The sequence below is a fragment of the Nannospalax galili genome, unplaced genomic scaffold (assembly GCF_000622305.1).
Source record: "Nannospalax galili isolate Female #2095 unplaced genomic scaffold, S.galili_v1.0 scaffold50, whole genome shotgun sequence".
Taxonomy (NCBI): domain Eukaryota; kingdom Metazoa; phylum Chordata; class Mammalia; order Rodentia; family Spalacidae; genus Nannospalax; species Nannospalax galili.
In genome coordinates, this window is record NW_008328749.1 from 1501463 (window position 1) to 1508244 (window position 6782).

At 35.0% G+C, this 6782-nt stretch overlaps 1 pseudogene; it reads right to left on the reverse strand.

The window, feature by feature from the left end:
• Nucleotides 1–687: 687 nt before the first annotated feature.
• Nucleotides 688–1281, reverse strand: LOC103731074 (annotated as a pseudogene).
• Nucleotides 1282–6782: the final 5501 nt, after the last annotated feature.

Below are 6782 nucleotides of genomic sequence, written 5' to 3' on the forward strand. Positions count from 1 at the left end.
TAAAAAATGTGGCCATACGAGATATAATCTGCTCACTTGGGAGAAATGCTATACTTTATTCTTTAATAGCTACAGTTTGTTGAGTCCTACCATGCCATGGACTGTGTACTAATCACTTCATGTAGATTTAGCTCAAATGACCCCATGACACACTTTTCAAATTTATGGTCCTATTATGAGATTACTAATTAGATGATAAATCATAAAAAAGTCAAGTAACTTGCTATAGTTTGAACAGATATATGTTGGAATTGATCTTGAATTTATCATATTTCAAAGATTGATTTTTCCCTCATCGAGCTCATTTGTCACCCCAATTCTGTTTATTCCTGACCAGTTAAAAATATTTGTTGAAATTTATATGTATCCCATTAATAACCTATGAAATGAATTTAGGCAGCGGGAGGCAGAACTTAATTAAATGGATAGAGGAAAAATAGAGGATTATTAGGTTGTATTATATGTAAAGATTTTTTTCCAGGGAATAGTTTGCTGTACATGTGAATATACATAATCATTATGCAAAATATGTAGGTTGTTGTCAATAAAATAATAATTTCTGTTTTTAGTCTTTTTTTTAATGAAACAAAATATCAATGTGAAAAAGCATCAAAAAGTAAGTGTTTAATGAACTGGTAACAGAGAAAGCATCCAAAGGAAGGCAGGAGAATGTAGTCTTTTTAAGAATCAGAACCGAGGGCCTCCATAATCATCTGGCATCCTCTTGATGTTGTATCTGTGGTTAGAAATGTACATGATAGGAACTCCAGGGATCTTCTGGATTCTTCTTTTAATGTCATGGTCAACTGTGGCCACAATGTAACACTTGTGCTGAGTTGCTTTCTGTATCAAGCAGTCATCTGCAAAGGTTCCTTTATGTGTGCAAGGAAGTCAGTCAAATTGTGGATCCTTGGCAATCCTTAGTGCCACTGGATACTCCTGCCCCAGCTTCTCAGTTTCAGCCATTACACAATCAGTTAAACAAGGGATACACTTGGCATACAGACAGTCCATCATTGACTGTACTAAGTCCAGTTTGGCTTTAATGGAAAAGTTGATGAAGTTGGTGTCAACAAGGATATATTGTACTGGAAGGTGTATATTGTACTGGAAGAATAAGCAGGAAGGATGTTGGGTGACTTCTCTTTCCTTCAGTGCACTGGGATCTTTCTTTTCTTTCTTTTTAGGCTTTAATCTATCTTTTTCCATAAGTCTCTCATCTCTGAGACTAAACATTCCCTTCATAGTTGCATGCTTCCTTGTTTTCTTTTGCTTCCCCATGTTCACGCTGCACTCTCGTTTGTTCAAAAATGATATTTTTTTTGTTAAAGGCAATATAATCACAGTGAAATTTAAATCAAATGGCCTGTGTTGAAATTACATCATTGTCTGTGTTTTGTATGGACAATGCTTAATCACATTGTACCTGAACATTTTCATCTATAAAATAAGAAAATAAGGGCTGGAGAGATGGCTCAGAGGTTAAGAGCACTGGCTGCTCTTGCAGAGGACCCAAGTTCGATTCCCAGCACCCACGTGGTGGCTAACAACTGTCTGTAACTACAGTTCCAGGGAATCCGATGTCCTCTTCTGGCCTCCATGAACATTGTACAACATGAGTGTACCTACCTACATGCAGGAAATATACTCATATACATAAAAAATAATATAATATATTAAAAATAAAAATAAGATAATCATTCAACTTTTTTAGAATTCTTCTGAATTAAGTGAAATGAAACAGGAAAACCTCATCCATGTTAGAAGTAAATGTTAATCTCTTATTGAAAACTCTTTCCTTAATTCAGTTTTTTAAAAATTATTCTATTATGATGAATCTCTATTAAGGGAAAATATTTATATTTTAGGATGACTGGAAAATCTCTTGGAAGTGGTGGTGAAGAATTGGAATTGATAAAATACAAAGTTTTTTTGCCTTGTTGGGGATTTGCTAAGGAAAAGGTGACATGTTTGAATTCATAAATAGTTGTTAGTTTGCTGACAGTTTTGCACAATCCTGTTACAAGTTTCTGTGACCTTCTAAGTGAATATTGTTTATGTTCTGAACTGTATATTCTCAAGTAACATGCCTATTTTGTTAACAAGATAAACAACCTTTCTTTGTGCTTAGTGTATAAATTGCTTTTGTGCCTAGATATATTTTTAGCCAAGTGTTTTAAAGTGATTTATAGTTGTACGGATCACTGGTTGTGACGGACTTAAGGATGGACACTGTCAGAATTAAAATAATTTCTTCATGGGTCACAGACAACAAAAGATTAGAGTGTCAGAAGCAGGCGGAAACAGTTTTATTAAAAACTCAAAAACTTTACTCAAGGGGAATTTTAATTAAAACATAACTATAAAAGATCTGGACTAGATGCTTTCTCAAACAATATTTAAAACAACAGCTGCTTTTTTTCTTTCTCTTTTTTGCAATATATTTTATTGAATTTTTATGCATTTCATACACAAAATGTATAAAATGTATAAATGAAGTGGGGGATTGGGTAAGAAGCTTCAACCTTAGCTGATGAACTCCTGCTTTTTGTTATAGGAATTTCAAGTTGTTGCTGTAGTATTACTATTGTTAGTGAATATGATTATTTAGTAGATATATTTTTCCCTAATAAATCTGTGTCTATCAGTATTATGGAACATGGTTCTCTGGGTATAACTTGACCGATATTTTAATCAGAGCAGCTGTGATTACCCACATGTGACCACCCACATGTTATCTGTATTTCCTCATCGAAGGAGGCAGGGAGGAGCGTTATTAGACCTTCATCTGATATTCCAGGCACTTATCCATTTTTGTACCCTGCTTTTAGTTGTATGTAATTCTACCCTAGCTGTGCATGGTCTTGGGAGGTGCTAGACTCTAAGGTAAGTACAACTCTTTCACATTGTGACATGGCATTGTGTACAAAGTTCGTGCTCAAGAACTGTGCAGTCTAATTTGAAGTGAAGCAAATCAAAACAAAACAAAACAAAAAAAAACCAGGAAAATAAGAATGAAATCAACCTGTAAAACCCCTCATATTGTTTTAAGCAAGTTTACCACTTTGTGTTGAGCCACATTCACAGCTCTCCTAGGGCACATGTAGTGGACTGCAGGTGCACATGCATGTAGAGCCCATAGGGAGCTGGAAGGCCAATTGAAGTGAGAACTCAATCCATGCAGCTTTCTAGAGGTCTTTGCCCATTCTTGGTGAGAGTTGGAATAATTTCTCTAGTATGTTGTTGGTTGGTTGTCTTTGGTTCTGTTTGAGGTGAAAAGCTGTTTGTTCGGGTCTCTTCAGGAAAAGCCAAGCTATAAGCAGCATGGAAGTGAGAAGTTCCTGCACATTTCTCTGTTGTAGGATCACCTTTTCCTCCCTTTCATCTATATACTTGCTCTTCATGATATTAGAGGCTATGCTTGAAAGCAACTTGCGATTGTGTGCTTATTGTTGAGGCGATCCTTCGTTATTATGCTTCTTATCTTTATTGTAGCATGTCAGCTTCCTTTTGGATAGTGTTTGCATGGTATACTTCTTCTATTTTTTCATTTATATTTAAAGAGATTGTCTTAATGTCAATATACAAACAAATTAAACTGGGTAATCTTTGTCTTTTGTTAGAGAATTTGGTCTATTTATATTAATAAAAATGCTGATGTCTGTGTTAGATTTACTATCTTGTTTATTTTCCATGTGTGTCATCTGTTATAGTTTAATTTTTCCTTCCTTAGGATTAATAAAGTAACTTGTTTCTGTATTATTTCTTGTCATTGATTCATCAGGAATACATTATGTCATTATTATTTTAGTGATTATTACTAAAATGAAGTCATAGCTCTTGATTTATTAAAATCTATTTTAAGTTAGTATTTTGACATTATTGGCTTAATATTTTTTTATTTTAATTGGTGAATAAACATTAGATGTTGACACATTTTTTTTAAAAGTGGTGATTGTGATATAATATCTAATTTTGTCGGGAAGTTTATGAAACTTCTATAACATTCTAGAAAGAAATTCAATTTAGCATTTTTTAGTAGTTAAAAATAAAAGAAGATGAGGGGTGAGAGCTACACTTTTCTATGGGTATAAGAGTAAGTATTTAGAATACAGTTAGAAACTACATTGGTTTAGGAAAATGACAGTAGTAGGTGCTCCTCCTAAGGAGCAACAGCTGGAGACTATTACAGAGATCTGCAACTGATCCTAATTCAGAGAATAAGTAACCATGGGTTGCCAAACCCAAATCGATACATCTAAAATGCAATCCCTACACAGAAGAGGACAGAAAGATTCTAAGAAACCAGAGGAACACCCTATTGTGTTAGGGTGCTTACAACACAATAGAGTGACTGTAGTTCATAATAAGCGATGTACTTCATGAAGAACTACAAATGGGATTTGAAAGTTCTCAACCCAAGGAAGTACTACATGTCACTATAGTGCTTAGGGGGACGAAAACTCTACGTAAACTGACTTGACCCCATTACACATTGTTTTCCCCCCACAATATCAGGCTGTACCCCATAAATATGTACAACTGTATGCCAATTGTAAAATAAGTAAAAGTAAAACTCACTGGCATGGTTTAAGTTCTGGACAGGATAGAGGCAAAATGATTATATTTCCCTTCTATCCTATCAGCAGCAGTGATCATGGGTTCAGGATAATGTTTAAACTTTTTTGACAAAATGTTCTCCAACAAAGACCAAGTTTATATACTATCTGCTTATGAAATATACAGAGCATTCTCTAGAACACAATTCTTGGCAACTTCTTAGCAGAATTTAGTGAAGCTTCCTATGCTCAGTCATTTTGAACCAGGGATGGAGAAGATCCCGATGAACAGGTCTGAAAGTGATGGGGAAGCCTCAGACTGATGTCGTTAATAGGCCAGGACTGGCTGTTCTAGAGGTGTAGACTAAGAGATGCTTTTAAGGAATACTATGACAGACTAAGATATGGCAAGATGTTACTTATAATTGTAGTTTCATTTATTTCTTAAAGTCAGAGTGCTAAGAATCAAAGCTAAAATATCATGTCAGGCAATATTTCTCTTTTACCTCCTTGGGTAAAATTTACATATGGTGTCTAGTCCCATCTTGGTGTCCGTTCATCTTTGACTGCTTATCTCCAGTGGCATTTCTCTTCTCAGCATCACTATACACTGCCAGAGTCACAGCAAGGTTGCCATTAGCCTACTCTATTCAGTTTCTAAGCTACTCGTATTCTTGGATTACAACTTTCCCTTTTCATGACTAATGTTCAACTCTTCCCACCTGGAACCCACTATCAGCTCTCTTTGTCTTTCCTCTCTTTGGTTAGCATAGAGTCAATGGTGGATCATTAAAATAAAATTCTTATGTTCAAAATAAATACTTTAAATGTTTTATGATTTTAACAGTAAGAAGTATATTGACAACCCAGTACATGCACAAATGTATCAATTAGAACCATATGTGATGTACTCTGTATGTTCAGTTCCATTTATATCCATCTATTAACTTTATTCTGTAAGTTCTTAAATGATATAAGAATAGATAGTAATAGTAATCTCATCCAATTATGTATCATCAAAACCATTTCATGGATCTCTAGATAGGCTGACTAGATTCAGCAGATGGACAAGCACTGGGGAATGGCTGGGGGCACTGACAACGCAGTGGACAGTAACAGGGATGACAGAATATATGGGCTCCAGTGTTGGGGTGCGCTATAGGAGGATGCCATTTGGGAAGTGGTTATATAGATGAATAAGATTGTGTAGGATGCTCTGAATGATATATACACAAAAACTCAACAAATTAAAAAAAAGACATAATTGAGGAGGAAGCATAAAAATTTACTTCATGTTAATTAGTAGAGGTGATAAACATTACCATTGAAATCTACCTGATAACTTTATATCCACACTCAGGTGCCAAGGATCCGAGTCTAACCAACTGTGACTAGTAAAAATCAGATACATAGAGATTAAAGACACATGTGCAAACATCTAAGCGTTAGTAGCATTAAAAATGTAGGAACCAGCATATTTTAAAATGAAATGGAGATCTTCTTTAAAGGGTAAAAACTCAATTTTATGTCTTATAGGGTTTATACTGAGTTCAATATTATATAACTGTATTAATTTAACTGTGAACCTAAAAATTTACAACCACTTTTGAAAGATATATCCTTTCTCTGGAAATTGTTACTGAATGTGTTAAAGCTGTAATGAAATGCTTCTTCTAATCATGTGGTTATTAAAAGGTAAGGCCCCCACATAATTTCTTTCAGAATGTTGTAAATTATTACTAAGAAATTTTCAAAAAATATTTTATTTATTATTTTTATTTTGTATGTATATTGCCTACATTTAAGTAAGTACACGCACATCATGCAGTGCCCATGGAGGTCAGAAGAGAGTGTTTGATTCCCTGAAACTGGAATTATGGACGGTTGTTATCCACCATGTGAGTGCTGGGAATCAAACCTGTGTCCTCTGCAAGAGCAGCCAGTGCTCTTAACTGCTGAATCATCTCTCTAGCCTAATTAGTGATTTTAGCTAGTCTGGGTTAAGAAGATAATCCAGAGATATGAAGCAGAGGAATTGGATCGGACCCAGGTCCAAGGCTAGCAGGGGACAGGGAGGTGGTGGTGTAGGTTGGAAGTGTTGAGGCTACAGAGGAATGGAATAGAGACTAAGAAGAAGAATTGTTAAATGAGAACAAAAGCAAGATGTGGCTTATGATAGCAAGCAAAAATACCTAGACACATACAGTGAGTGGGACACCATAT